The sequence below is a fragment of the Herpailurus yagouaroundi genome, unplaced genomic scaffold (genome assembly GCF_014898765.1).
Source record: "Herpailurus yagouaroundi ecotype Mexico unplaced genomic scaffold, PumYag 140, whole genome shotgun sequence".
Taxonomy (NCBI): Eukaryota; Metazoa; Chordata; class Mammalia; order Carnivora; family Felidae; genus Herpailurus; species Herpailurus yagouaroundi.
In genome coordinates, this window is record NW_024412395.1 from 7695740 (window position 1) to 7711831 (window position 16092).

At 41.0% G+C, this 16092-nt stretch overlaps 1 pseudogene; it reads right to left on the reverse strand.

Annotated features, from left to right (window-relative positions):
• Nucleotides 1-10367: 10367 nt before the first annotated feature.
• LOC121030219 (60S ribosomal protein L32-like) lies at nucleotides 10368-11558 on the reverse strand (annotated as a pseudogene).
• Between the last annotated feature and the right edge of the window lie 4534 nt (nucleotides 11559-16092).

Consider the following 16092-nt stretch of genomic DNA (forward strand, 5'->3'; position numbering starts at 1 on the left):
GTTAACGGAGAACTGAACCAATAATATAATACAGACCCGAAACGATATTAAGAGCTATAGAAGACACATTCTTAAAATAGTTGTTTGGAAAGAAAAATATTGTTTCTGAAGAGGACAAAAGTAAAAAAAAAGAAAATGGAGCTATAATTTAATATTTTCCCCAGGTATAAAAGAAAACTTGATTTTAGATATTAAAGAGGGCATTGAGTCCTGGGAAAGAATTGACACATAACGATTAGCCCTGAAACATCTCCTAATAAAGTTACTGAAGAGTAAATTAAATCAGGAATCTTTCAAGCCAGGATTTCTAGCAGTGCTAAAAACTAGCAGGGAGTGCTTCAGTTTCTAAATGAACCAAAAAGTCCCAATAATGTGTATCAGCATTTAGGGGTTTAAGAGCAAAGACCGTACACACACATTGTTAGGAATTTCCAGAAACAGAATAAAGATGTCCGGTGAGGCCTCCTTGAGGAAGCTATGATGGGATAACCTTGAACCTAGTGAAAAGTAAATGGAGAAACTACAGTGAGTGCTTAGGGCTGACCACGGACCCCATTTCCCTGTAGAATGAAGACCGCAACAAATGTGGCACTCGGCCTTCAGTACAAACTTTGAAGATTATAAATTTTGGTGTTTTAGAAAATCTGTAACCAGCAGGAGTTAGATGAGGGAGAGAAGGTATAAGATGGTAGAAGGATGAAATTTCCTCATATTTCATGGACAGGGGTAAAAAAAAAAGTATTTGAAGGAGATACAATAATTCAGAATATTTTAAAGGCATAAACACATTAGGACGCGTAATACAATCATGTAGAATGTGGAGGTGAAGAGAGTGAGCTCTGGAAACAGACAAAGTGGAAGATTTTTCCCTCCTATTATCATCTATGGAAAGGCAATACTATAAAATGTTTAAATGAAGGGAGACAAATGCAATATATATATATATATATATTTATATATATACACACACTATATATATATAGTATATATTTATATATATACATATATGTATATATATACATATATGTATATATATACATATATATGTATTTATATATGTATGTATATATGTGTACGTATATATATACATACACACACATATATGTATATATACATATTTTTATGAAGGTAGCAATTAGCTAAAAAGCATAAGAAACATACAATGCTAGCAAAGCAATCACAGACAGAAGAGTAGAAGAAACAACAAAACAAAATAATTGCTCTAAAATCAAATCAGAAACAATGGCATCAAAGAACATAATAGTACCAAGTCAAAACTTTATTGATCTGCCAATCAATAAAAAAAAAATTAATAATGTCAATTAAAGCTAAAAAAAAAAAAAAGAAAAAAAAGACTGGATCACAAAAACAAAATTTAAATAGTCTTAAAAAAAAAAAAAAAGCAAGACGCAGGGCACCTGGGCAGCTCAGCCAGTTGACTGTCTGACTCTTGATTTTGGCTCAGGTCACAATCCCAGGGGCGTGGGATCAAGCCCTGCATCAGGCTCTTCACTGAGCATGGAGACTGCTTAAGATTCTCTCTCTCTCCCTCTGCTCCTCCCCCATCTCCCTCTTTCTCTCTCTCTCTCTCTCTCGCTCACTCTCAAATTAAAAAATAAAATAAAATGTGTTTTAAAAGGCAAGACAAAGTGACTAAGAAGGATTGAAAACAAAATGATGGGGAAAAGTTTTTATTCAAAACCAAACAAAAGGAAGGAAACAAGGACCAGCCATGATTTCAATATCAAGAAGTGATTTCAAAACAGCATCATTAAATGAGACAAAGACAATTTATAAAGCTAAAGAGGGTAATCTAAAAAGTGAATAGAAAATGGAAAATTATTTATGATTTGCAACTAAACTAATCAACCAACCAAAAAAGGAAAGAAAAAAAACACCTCTTTTGTGAACAAGTTTTTTCAAAGAGAAAACTCAAAACTGAAATGACAGAGAAGATAGAAATCAGTGAGTACGAAATACTGTGACTCAAAATCAACTGGACATAACAAGTGTTCAAAGGAACACTTAGTCTTAAATATTTAGTGACTAGGAAAGAATCCAAATAATCAACTCACTTCCATAGTCAAAAATACCAGAATAAGGAAAATAAAAATTTACAAATGATAATGAAGTGGGTAATGACAATAAATAATAGATTAATGAAATAGAAAAGAGAAGAATAAAAGGAAAAATAAATAAGTAAAACCCTTGAAAAAATTAACCATCTTTTACTCTAATAAAAGTTCAAGGAAAAAGCATATACAAGCCAACAACCACAACACCACAACAAACCAATACAAATTTAAAGCATGAAAGCAATGATGATATTCAACGCTATGGAAATAAATTGAAAAAGATCGAACGGGTGCTCACTATGGACTACATAAATTATCAAAACTGGTGACTATAGAAAAGAACCTAAAGAGATAGGAAACCAAACTCCGTTAAAAACAATTAAGCTAAAGAACACGTTGTGAAAAATCGCCTCTGTCAAAGAATGAAACAAGACAGGCAAATAAAAACAGGCCAGTGCGTTTCACAGAGGATTTTCACTAAATCATACCAAAACTCAATTAATACTCAATTAAGATCAATTTCTTACATAAATGTTGATTTAAAAAAAAAAAATCCTAAACAAAGTAGTTGCAAACTCTGGCCGCTCCCTGAAAAACAACATAACACGTCCAAGAGGACTGATTCCACAAAAGTGGGTGAGTTCCTGTTAAAAAAATACATCAGTTAAATTCATTTGATTTCTACATCAAAAGGGAAAATGGTCTTCAAAAACTCAGCAAAAGCTTTTGATAAGATCAGTATCAGTTCAGGGCGTCTAGCTGGCTCTGTCAGTAGAGCATACAATTCTTGATCTCAAGGTTGTGAGTTCAAGCCCCACATCAGGTGTTGAAAATACTTAGAAATGAAATGGTAAAAAAATATCAGAATTAGTTCTAGACAAAATGCCTTAAAAATACCATATATTAGTGATATGCATTTATTGAACTCTTACTCTATTCCAGTATCAGCGATATACATCTACTGAACTCTTACTGTATTTCAGGCAGCACTCTAAGTGCTTTTTGTGTATTAACTCATTTTATCATTTACAGCCACATTTACAGCCATTTTATCCTGAATACAGCCTTATAAATTCATCACGAGCAATGAGGCCAGGCACAGTTCTTTTTTTTTTTTTTTTTTAATGTTTACTTTTGTTTTTGAGACAGAGAGAGACAGAGCATGAGTGGGGGAGAGGCAGAGAGAGAGGGAGACACAGAATCGGAAGCAGGCTCCAGGCTCCAAGCTGTTAGCACAGAGCCAGACGCGGGGCTTGAACTCACCATCTGTGAGATGATGACCTGAGCCGAAGCCAGACACCCAACTGACTGAGCCACCCAGGTGCTCCAAGGCCAGGTACTGTTCTAAGTACTTTACATATATTATCTCCTTTAATCCTTATAATACCCCATGAGATAGGTGTTACTATCCCATCTTTATACATACATGAACATGAGTATACAAGCACACTTAATATATCAACTCAAAAGCCCCCTTCAGGGTAAATACGGAAGCATTGAAAATCTTCCCATTAGAGGCAAGAGGGAGATACGGGTTTTCATTAGCACCATTATTATCTCACCAGGCTTTGCAACTGCAAATAAATACAATTACACTGGAAAGAAAAATACATATAAAAATAAGATAACAAATGGCCAGATCCATTGCAAAGGTACAACCTTATTTGTGGAACACCTGCCAGATTCAATTGAGAAAACTCATTTCAATGTTCAAACAATCAAAAGAAAAAAAAAAAAACCTCAGGATACTTGCTGTGAATCTCATATGTAGAAATAAATACTTTCTTATTACCATGTTGGAAGAAATAATGGAAGAAAATATGTCATTTATATCAGGATTAACAGTAAGGCGGAGATTGTGGAGAACTAGACATAAATACCTAGAAGGTCTATCTTGAGGCAAGGTCTGCATTGAAAATTAAAATGAAAGTCATAAACACACAAAGACTTCAACAAATAGGTGGCCTTGCCGTATTTTAGGAAAAGATAACAATTTTCGTTATCTCTGTAGACATATAAACCTCATGCTGATTTAATAAACATACCATGTTTTTGAAATACAGCTTTGTTCTCAAGATCCTTAGAAAATCTTGAGAAGAATGGCTTGAAAATTCTGAGAAAAAAAGAATATGAGGGAAGATTAGCCTTAGCTGATATTAAACATTTTCTAAACCTCCAAAAAAGGAAGAGCGTGATTCTTGCATGAAGAGACAGGTAAATCAGACAACTGGAAAGCTGACAAGAACATAAAATATCGCTATCATGATCTAGGTGTCAAAAGGGCACTTCAGTTATTCTTTTTTTTTTCAATATATGAAGTTTATTGTCAAATTGGTTTCCATACAACACCCAGTGCTCATCACAAAAGGTGCCCTCCTCAATACCCATCATCCACCCTCCCCTCCCTCCCACCCCCCATCAACCCTCAGTTTGTTCTCAGTTTTTAACAGTCTCTTATGCTTTGGCTCTCTCCCACTCTAACCTCTTTTTTTTTTTTTCCTTCCCCTCCCCCATGGGTTTTTGTTAAGTTTCTCACGATCCACATAAGAGTGAAAGCATATGGTATCTGTCTTTCTCTGTATGGCTTATTTCACTTAGCATCACACTCTCCAGTTCCATCCATGTTGCTACAAATATGTTCCATCCATATTTCATTCTTTCTCATTGCCATGTGGTACTCCATTGTGTATATAAACCACAATTTCTTTATCCATTCATCAGATGATGGACATTTAGGCTCTTTCCATAATTTGGCTATTGTTGACAGTGCTGCTATAAACATTGGGGTACAAGTGCCCCTATGCATCAGTACTCCTGTATCCCTTGGGTCAATTCCTAGCAGTGCTATTGCTGGGTCATAGGGTAGGTCTATTTTTAATTTTCTGAGGAACCTCCACACTGTTTTCCAGAGTGGCTGCACCAATTTGCATTCCCACCAACATTGCAAGAGGGTTCCCGTTTCTCCACATCCTCGCCAGCATCTAGAGTCTCCTGATTTGTTCATTTTAGCCACTCTGACTGGCGTGAGGTGGTATCTGAGTTTGGTTTTGATTTGTATTTCCCTGATGAGGAGCGACGTTGAGCATCTTTTCATGTGCCTGTTGGCCATCTGGATGTCTTCTTTAGAGAAGTGTCTATTCATGTTTTCTGCCCATTTCTTCACTGGGTTATTTGTTTTTCAGGTGTGGAGTTTGGTGAGCTCTTTATAGATTTTGGATACTAGCCCTTTGTCCCATATGTCATTTCCAAATATCTCTTCCCATTCCGTTGGTTGCCTTTTAGTTTTGTTGGTTGTTTCCTTTGCTGTGCAGAAGCTTTTTATCTTCATAAGGTCCCAGTAGTTCATTTTTGCTTTTAATTCCCTTGCCTTTGGGGATGTGTCAAGTAAGAAATTGCTAAGGCTGAGGTCAGAGAGGTCTTTTCCTGCTTTCTCCTCTAAGGTTTTGATGGTTTCCTGTCTCACATTCAGGTCCTTTATCAATTTTGAGTTTATTTTTGTGAATGGTGTGAGAAAGTGGTCTAGTTTCAACCTTCTGCATGTTGCTGTCCAGTTCTCCCAGCACCATTTGTTAAAGAGACTGTCTTTTTTCTATTGGATACTCTTTCCTGCTTTGTCAAAGATGAGTTGGCCATACGTTTGTGGGTCTAGTTCTGGGGTTTCTATTCTATTCCATTGGTCTATGTGTCTGTTTTTGGCACTTCAGTTATTCTATTCACACCTTACTTTCCTTGCCTGGAGAACACAATCAAGAGTAGCAACTACCAGGTCACTTTGAATAAGCATTGCATGAAGGAAAGGCAAATCTGTATCCAGAGTCAGTGTCTATCACAGTAAGAACAAAACATTGTCCTTTCTGTTACAGAAGTGGCCCAGTGTAATGAACCTGCTACCAAGTATCTGATTGATTACCCCGGGGAGTGGTGCCATATGAGGGGCTTTGCACTGGTTACTACGGCTGGTGTTTTGGGCAAACTACTTCTGAGAGTCGTTTCTGACATGCATGGAGAAAAAGGCACTTGCCAGATCAACGGATACCTACAACGTACCAAGGGATGTGTTAATTTACTCAAGCAATAAAACCACATCTGATACAGTAACTGCAGTTACAATCATCACCACGTTTAGGTTTTGGTAATCTGCTCTCATCCTCTGAGATCTGTCTTCTGCATGGGCCACACAGGCAAGTCAAATATCATGAGAATCACCACCTTCAAGTCTTTGCTGGGGGCAGTGACCTCTGCAACCCCTCCATGAATAATGTATTGTCTTTGTTCTCTATTTTCCTGAGTAGAGACCGTCCTAATGGCTTCACTTGGTCCTTCTCACCATAGTAGCCCTCACCCCATAGGTCAGGGGACCAGACTGAGGATTCTGCCAATTGCTGAGCATGGCTATTCCAAACAAGCATTCCAGAACCAGGGAAAAAAACACCAAAAGACTCCAGGGACTCACTAGACCCCACCGTGAGATGAGCCTGAGCTACAACTCCATTGATCACCTGACTTCCAAAGCCTCTACTCTGACTGATGGGCTGCAGTGACATTTTGGATCTCCTGGAATTATTGTCAGTTCAAAGTCATATTCAGTAATCTCTGGAAGGTCTGATTAGTTCCTTATCCCCAGTGCAGAGTCACCATGGTGAAAGGCCATAATCCCTTTTGGGGAAGACTGAGAGAAAGACTGACTATACATTTTTTATAGGATACACGGTCGTCCCTCAAGGGAGCTCCTCGTTTTCTTTGTGCAAGGAGCTCTGGGTCAGTAAACTGGATCAAGTTTGGAAATTGACGTGAGGGGTCCTGAGTCTCTGTTTTCATTATGTAAATTCGACTTTTGTTCACTTGACCTGGAGCCCTTCCTCTTAGAGACGTCAAGTAAGAGTTTAGTAGGCTCCACATCTATTCCACTTTTAGGAACATTATGATCAACTAGCCAACACCATGGGTCTTTGTGAGTCAGACTATTTTAATTGCCACTTGGACGCAGTCATCCGTTGCAGTAACTATGCCCATCTTGCCTTTGGAAGTTGATGCGGCCACTTGGCCCCCACCACCCAGGATCCAATTTACCCTCTTGTATTAGGTTTTATGTTGCTTTCAGTGGCAGCAGTTCCCATGGTAATTTCAGTCCTATGGAAAAAGTGATTACAGAGATCTGCAGGGAGGCTGGGGCTCCCCTCACGGTATTGATGATGGGCATGTCCTCTGGACCCTCCTCTGTGGGTGAGCAGGCCTTCCACGACAAATCCACTCTAACAGTCAAATCTCCCTAACCCTTTGAAGCCATTTCTCTCCAGTATGTCAAGGCAGGGCTAGCACTTCAAGTTCATTTACTGGGGGCCACCTTTGTTCCCCATTTCCACAAAATAACGAACTTTTAGAGCCCTTTCTGACACCGCACGTGGCAACATTAAATCCAGAATCTCTGCTTTGTGAGCTCATAGCAATAAATTCAGTCTGATATAACTTTATGTTCCTTTCATTATTACCCCATGCCCTTAGTGTACATTTCTACCCATATTCACCAGGTTTGTGTCTCAATAAATTGGAAAAAATCAAATAGCTCTTTCGGAGTGCAGCACACCTCCACGTGGGTCACAATTTTCTACCTCACCTTTGGAGTCAAGTTAGAGGTCTAGAAGCAAAGAAGGGCGGTGGGGGTGAGGAGTATCAGTAGTGTATACAACTGTTTCAGGGGAGGCCGCAGCTGTTTCCTCATGCAAATAGGGTTACTCTCCTCAGACAGGGAGGGAACAGCTGCTTCTATGGGCAAAGAAGAGTCGTCAGAATTTAGGGGTTAGATTCTCCAGTTTCATCAGAGTCTCTCCATTTTTCCCCACTTCAACTTCCAGGATCTCATCCCTCCCACCCCCATCAATGCCCTTGCTTTAACAGTAGAAATGCAGTAAGGTTGAGAATTCAATTTGTGTTGCAATTCAGCCACTCGGGATGAGTTTCGGGTTTTGGTTTTTTGGTAATCTCAGTTCATATACGTGGCACTTCAGCTGGAAGCTGGAATCCTTGAGCTTATCCTTTTCTTGTCCGATGATATGGGAGCAACCAGACAATCTCATTATACTCGTTAATTTGATAAAAATGTTCAAAGATATCATACCTGTGGTCACATGCGGGGTCACAGAACCTTGCCTTTTATTTGATTATGAATATCCAATGGTGGTATCTTGCTTATCACTATTGCCACACCACACCATGGGCCACCACTGCTCTCCATACTAATGGTAGTGCCTTGAAACTTCATCTTTTAGAAGACCAATTCCAGGGAAGCGTAGGTGGCTCAGTCAGTTAAGGATCCAACACTTGATTTTGGCTCAGGTCATTATCTCATGGTCGTGGGATCAAGCTCCCCATAGGATTCTGTCTCTCTCTCCCTGGCTCTCTCTGCCCCTCCCCCACTCACATCCATGCACACACTCTCTTGCTCTCTAAATAAATAGTTAATAAATAAATAGAAAACCAATTCCAGAAACACCAGATTCAATGTAGAAATCTCACCTTTCAGATGATATTTCCCTTGAACCACTCTTTGTACCAAAATCTGTAGTAGTCAAAATTTCCCAGAGAAACAACAAATAGGATGCATGTGTTAACACACATATACCTATATAGACATATAGATATAGATAAGAATAGTATGTACATGAATACAGAGAGAAGTGTTTCTTGTAAGGAATTGGCTCACATGCTATGGAGGTTGGTAAATCCAAAATCTGCAGGTCAGATGGCAAACTAAAGACCCGGAGAAAAAGTTGCGGTTTGAGTTCAAAAACAGTCTGTTTGGGGCGCCTGGGTGGCGCAGTCGGTTAAGCGTCCGACTTCAGCCAGGTCACGATCTCACGGTCTGTGAGTTCGAGCCCCGCGTCCGGCTCTGGGCTGATGGCTCAGAGCCTGGAGCCTGTTTCCGATTCTGTGTCTCCCTCTCTCTCTGCCCCTCCCCCGTTCATGCTCTGTCTCTCTCTGTCCCAAAAATAAATAAACGTTGAAAAAAAATTAAAAAAAAAAAAACAGTCTGTTGGCAGATTTCCCTCTTCTTCAGGGGAGGTCAGTCTTTTTTTTTTTTTTTTAGGCCTTCAATTGACCGGATGAGATCTATCTACATTACGCAGGGCAGTTTGCTTTACTCAAATTCCACTGACTTAAATGTTACTCTCTCTTAAAAAGCCTTCCCCACAATATCTAGACTAGTGTTTGACCAAATATCTGATCAAAATAAATCAAAATAAATAATCAAAGTAAACTTCAAAATAAATAGCAGGGTAATTTTAACCAAGTGATTTTTCTTAATGTAGCATGGAAGTTATAATGCTGATGCAAGTGTTGTTTTAAGATTTCAAAGAGGTAATATGTAAGGAATAGTTCCGCGCTATAGTTCATATTTAATAAAGTGACAATTAGCCATAATTTAACTATCATTGTTCATATGTGTCTTTAAGCTAATTTCATTCAAAAGGTAAGTAAAATTTTGTATCCTGCTTTTGTTGCTTATTATTAGTTGTGAGATTGCTTTGGATATTGTTATATAGGAGTAGTAACAATAATTTTATGAATATATAATATTCCATATATGGACTTATCATAATTTGCTTATCTTCCACTTAGCTTTTAACTTATATCCTGTTTTTCACTGTTATAAACTATGTCACAAATTTTGAATGAGAATCTACACTGCTTTTAAGTTTTATTATTACACTCCATACAATGTTTACATCCTCCCATATACACACGTTTTGGCCTGATGTCTTTATTTTTGAGTGCAGATTTTAACTTTAAATATAAAACCTGAATTCAAGCTATGCCTTGGACTTCAATTTCATGTCTTTCCATCATAACAGGCAAGGCATTTATTTCCTTGGGAACACTGTAGATTTATTCATGCCTCCTCTACAAGAAAACAGTTAAGTGACCTTTTCCAATAATCTTTGCTTTGAGGGGAAAGGAAAAGGTTTTACAGGTGCCTTGAGAACCTTCCAGAATTTCATCTAGTATTTCCTGGTCTTCAAATATAACCTGAGTGCAGAGAGGTATAGCTGGGTACCTGGCACAAATTAGTCAGAGAGGGGTTAATATACGAATGTATGATGGATCATACTAATGGACCAGCAAAGTAACTTGGTAAAAGTCTCACCTGTTATATATGTCTTTATCCTCTACCTTAGAGCTTGAATGCCTACCAAGTTACTTAACCTACACCTTAAGAACCTTAGTTCTTTCCGGGGAGTAAGGGCGTAAATCAGAATCCCTCAGGGACTGGTTTTATTTATTTTTATTTTTATTTTTTTTGTAGTTTTATGGTTTTATTAACACAAATTTATGTGCACATAAGCTGTCTGTCCATTCATTTTCTTCACTGCGTAGCCTGGCACTGGGATTCCAGACTCTGATGGCCGGCTGGGCTGCTCTTTCCACACTGGCTTTGGGGTTCTTGGAGGAGACATTGTGAGCAATCTGCACAGGAAGATTTGCTGCACATCAGCAGCACTTCAAGCTCCTTGGCCTTGTGGACTAGGAACCTCCGGAAGCCACTGGGAAGCATGCGTTTTATTTTCTTGTTGCTCCTGTAACCAACGTCGGCCATCAAGATCTGGCCCTGGAATCTTCCGCGCACTCTATTGTCAGCGCCTCTGGGTTTTCGGCAATTGCACTTCATTTTGACATATCGGTCTGAATGGTGCCAGATGAACTTCTTGGTCCTCCTTTTAAGGATCTTGGCCTCCACCAGAAGTCTGAGGGCGGCCATGATGCCGAGTAACAGACGGCTGCCGCCTCGAGCGCCCAGGAAGAGAGGGGAAGGTGGCGCGCGAGGGCTGATGGGACTTCTCGGGAGTGGTTTTGAAATGCGCTCGTCAGTTTCCACAGCGCCACCCTTGCTATTCAGCCATAACTTGAGGGTTAGAGTATGGGAGAATGCAGCTCTAATATACCGAAAAAAATCATCCCCAGGTAATTGTGATTACTCTGAGCCTAATTCTGCTTCCATACCCTGTGGAGGCCACAGATCCTGCCAAACCCTGATATGGTACAATAAGAACTGCCCCGTGATGGGAGTTAGGAACAGAGCCGGAAATGGAATGCAGGTCCCTTGATTGCCACCCCGGTGCCCTTTTCAAGGCAGTCTTTCCACAGGGATTATCTTCAATTCATCATTTGAAATTGGAAATACATTATATCAGCTGCAATCATTTAAAATGTTAACAAGAACTAGTTTTCTATGTTTCCGGAGATAGACTAACACTCTACAAAATTAGAAAGAGTTTGGAGGAGAAGTAAAGGATCAGGAGTGAGAGTATTTCAGATGCTCAAACATGCTACACACTATGGGAAAACAATGAATTTAGGAAATAGTTGCCTTGGAGATGAAACCCAACATCCCACTTACCAGCTGTGGGAACTTGAATCAATTACTTCACCTTCCTTTATCTTTGTTTCCTTATTGGGGTTATTGGAGATAATAATGCCTGTCTCGTGGTGTTGTTGAGAGAATTGAATGATATCATTTATAAAGAGACCTTGCTTAACAACAGTGGAAAGGATAGTAGTCATAATAGGAGTGGCTGTGACACAATAATTTCTGATTTCCCTCCTTATTCTCCCTAACTTGGCAGTAGGTTGGAAGAGGGGTAGCCTTTATTCAGTGGGACCAGCAGAAGGCATCTCAAAAAGTTTATTTTGAAGATAACAGAGGAGAGTATTTTACGCTTCATATTTCACTAAGAGTATTCCCTATGGCCTTGTAGAATTGTTGGAGAAAATGACCCTGCAGAGAGAGAGAGAGAGAGAAAGAGCTTTCAGATCCGACATTTATCCTGCTTGACTCCAGAACACTCTGGAATACAGATATCGTTATCTTGTGTGGCCCGGGACAAGTAATTTATTCTCTTTTCACTTTCTTCCCCAACTGTAAAGTGAGGTGGTGGGACACAGCTATGTCTATCATTATATGTGTCTTTAAGATTACAGTGCCCCCAGGTAAGGGTTCTTGCCCTAACGACGGTTGACCTGATGATTTTTACCCTTACGAGACCTGTCTAATTGGCAACCAATAGATAATGCGAAGCCAAAACAGTAGGAAGAAGGTAGTAAGGCAAGTTTCTCACAGGCAATGGTGCTCATACCCTGCCCTCCCCCACAGCTCAGGTAATAAGCACAGCCGGGATGCCCTCTGCTCTTCTGCATTTATGGAGCCTGCAAAGTGTGCACCCCAACAGGCACACGATGAAAGCGCGGAAATATTTGGATTCATGCTGAATTCTCTATGAAACTGTAAATTTCTATCTTGCTATCACTGCCGTAGGAAAGAAAGAATGGAAAGCTGACGGCCCCTCCTCCTCCTCTACCTGTTACCCTTTCTTAAAAGCCTATCAATCCACGGAGATAGGAGGCCCTCCTGTGCCTCTCCAAACCAGTGAACAACCAAAGAAAACTAATCGCACATATTTGTGTATATATATACATATACATATATATGATACACACATATATGTGTGTATATATATATATATACATATATATGTATATGCATCATAATATATTAATATAAATTATATGTTTAATTATATATAATTGTGTGTATGTGTATATATATATATTTATATATATACACATATATAAAACACATGATAGTGATCCTAATAGTAGTGGTTATAAAAGTCCTACTTTCCCTCCTTATTCTGCTATACTGTACCGTATATCGTCTGTTGTCCCATAGAGTAGCCACACTTAATGGGATGGTGATAGTAAAGGGAGCATACCATACAACGAAATGTGTCCTAGGAGTCCAGACACCCATGCCACTTCCCGGATAGCATCTGGAGGCTGGGAGGCTGGGACTTCTAAAGAAGCACGCACATGGGGGGGGGGGGGGGCAAATCAGGGGAGTGGATACAAAGGGTGTGATCTGGGGAAGCCGGGGCCGCTGCACCTGCAGCCGGTGGCAGTGTCTGTTCAACCGTACCCAAGAGAAGGGATATATTTATGTCCTGAAATTATGTGGCCATGGCACTCTTGGAAATAGGAATATCTCTCGTGACTTGTAAAACACACTATGTTGCTCTACAGAACACACGATTTTGTGTCTTCAGATAGCCTTGTCCTCACTGGATTTACATCTGAGTTGCATCCACAGTACTACAAAAAGACGTCCTAAAAGGACCTCGATCTACAGACAGAAGGGGCTGCAACGGACTGTCTCAATTTTTGTTGGCAGTCGGAGGGAAACAAAGGAGTTACATTCAGGGCACACGCCAACCAAGGACGTAAGTCGGACTCCGGTAAACAACGGTTGTGCTATTTCTAATCTATATCCGTCCTAGTTTTTGCTCATCACAGCCTGATAGAAGTTCACATGTGGAAAAAAAGACTGTTAGATTCTCCAGAAAACGCTGCTTCTCTTCTTCCGCATCAGTGCTCATTTGCCCCAGCTTGGTGTTTCCCTGGGGCTTGGCAAGGATTGACACCGGAGAGAAATCACGGCTCACCTTAAGGCTGCTCGAGATAATGTTGGGCTTTAAGCTCCACGGTTTTATGTTCTGTTGGACAAACCTTCAAAAGGAGAGAGGGAAACGTAGCGACAGTGGCATAGAGCAATTTATACTCTTAACTTGGGGCACTTCAGAGAACACCGATATTCACTCCAAGAAACCCGGTTGGCGCCCTGCCACCATTTCTCTTTGCAAAGGCTTGGGGGCCTCCTGGTACGTGCCACGGGCCTTTTTCACCTCGTTCTCCGGTACTATTTTCTAGCACAATCATCCAAGACCCCACTACCCCAGCTGCAGCCCTACAAAAACCTACTGTATCAAAGAGTAGCTGCTACCCTATCATGCAGTTTGGGCATTACTTTCTTACCACTGCTGCAGCCAAGGACCGCACGTTTGGTGGCTTAACACAACAGACATCTATTCTCTCATATTTCTGGAGGTCGGCAATTCTAACATCAAGGTGTTAGCAGGGCTGCATTGCCTCCGGAGATTGTGAGGACGACCTGTTTTCCATCTTTTCCAGCGTCGAGGGGTTGCCCACAAGGTCTTAGCTCTGGACCCTTCTCCTTCAAAGCCAGCTGCCTGGCACCCTCAGATCTGTCTGATTCTTTCATCTGCTTCTGTCACCACATCTTGGACCCAGACTCTCTGCCTCCCTATTATAATAACGCTTGTGATTACAGCGGGGCAGGGTTTTTCTCTCCATCCCAACCTCCTTAACAATCCCGTCCGCAAAGTCTCTTTTGACATATAAGGTGTTACATTCCCAGGTTCCAAATATCCAGACGTAGACATCTTTAGAGGGACCATTATTTAGCCGTCTGCAGATACCTTGACTCTGAATCTCGGGTTTTGTTTGCTTTCTCTCTCCCAATGGGTCTTCCTGAGGGAATTCTCACTAGATTAGCAGCTGATTAACACCCCTTCGATTGGGTCCATTAAACAACATTCAACTAAATGTCTTTTAAACTTGTTTCAGCCATGGGATTAAAAGCTTCTGGGGCTTCTTTTTGGAATACGTCTTAATATATATATGGCGGCTTGAGAATTGAGACTTAACTGGATAACATTACAGGAGGCAATGGCAGGGGGTGGTACACTTTTAACTTCCCACAGAGCATTCTTCATGGATCTTAGAACCTGGTTATGCCTCAGTTTGGACCCTTTATTTTAAAAACTCTTCATCCGGATTCCCAATACATAAGAGGGAAAGGCAAAGCTTGCCTGCCCTTTGCATTGCAGAGTGGAGACATGTTTTCATGCATATAATAATTTGTATGCTTGCAGAAGGGAAATCTCACCAGCACCAGAAGAGGATGAGCGTTCCACAGAGTTGGGGAGAGGGCCAGCAGGGGGAAGTTCTGGGAACAGAGGATCGATTTCGCACCTTCGCCTAAGGCCGAACGTATCTGATGGGAGAGACCAAAGTAGTAACTTAACGGGAAAGCGCAAGACGACCTGGAAAAAAACACAAGCTTTCTTTACACTCAGAAATACCCAGCCACGTCCAGTGTTTGAGGCTTGTACTACGAAACAATAAATAAAAAACGGAAACAGAGAAATCAGCTGTGTGGCCTCCACCCCTCCCTCGCCATTCACCCAAGCGATGGACATATGTTTAAATCTGGTAATCTAGACCCTCACTGGAACTCTTCAGGCCCAGTTCCGTGGGCCAGTGACACAGGAGCAGGCGTGAGGCTACAGCGACCAACACACAAGCCCAGGTTGTCTGCTTGTCACCCAAGTTTGTCTGCTACCCGAACACTACATGATGCCAGACAAGACAGCTCACTCCTCGAAGGACAAGGGAGATGGTGGAAACCTGGGGCCTGACATGTACATAGTTCATTTGGATTCTAGAAAAATGCCACCACTTCCGAGGCAATCACTGAGGCTCCTTCAGTTTCTCGTCCTTTACGGACAAAGAACAGGGTTGATTTGAGAAATGAATGAAATACCGCGCGCAAATTGCTGCCATGAGGAATTGTTGAGGCACATCCTGCTGAACGTGTAGGAATTTTAGTCCCTTCCACCCTCTGCCATCACCTCTTAATGAAATGGGTTGCCATCAGTGGTGTGTGTTTATGGGTAAGATACTACCTACAGAAGCTCTCAGCTTTAACAGGAGCTGAATGGAGAGGAGCTAAACCCTCAGCTTTAATCATGGGGAATGTGGTTCATTCTTTCCATGGCCTCTCAGCTGTTGATATACTTGTGGAGTGCCCACGACTGCTACTCCACAGTTTCCTCTTTTTGGGTAGATGAGGTGGCCAAGGGCACCTTGAACAGGAGGGAGTTATGGGCCCCCCCTTGGCTTATGCTCCCGGTGGCTCCCACCCTGGTGGAGGCTGCTGGTAATTATTTGGTTGCACACTGTCTTCAAAGTTCAAACTTGCCTCGTATCTCCCTGCCCTCTTGGGAAGTTTATATCATCTCTGCTGTCGCCTGAGTTTTATGTGCCTTCTGTGTGTTTCTCCAGTCACACCTGTTGTGGCTTATGACTTATCCATCCGGTGCCCTTT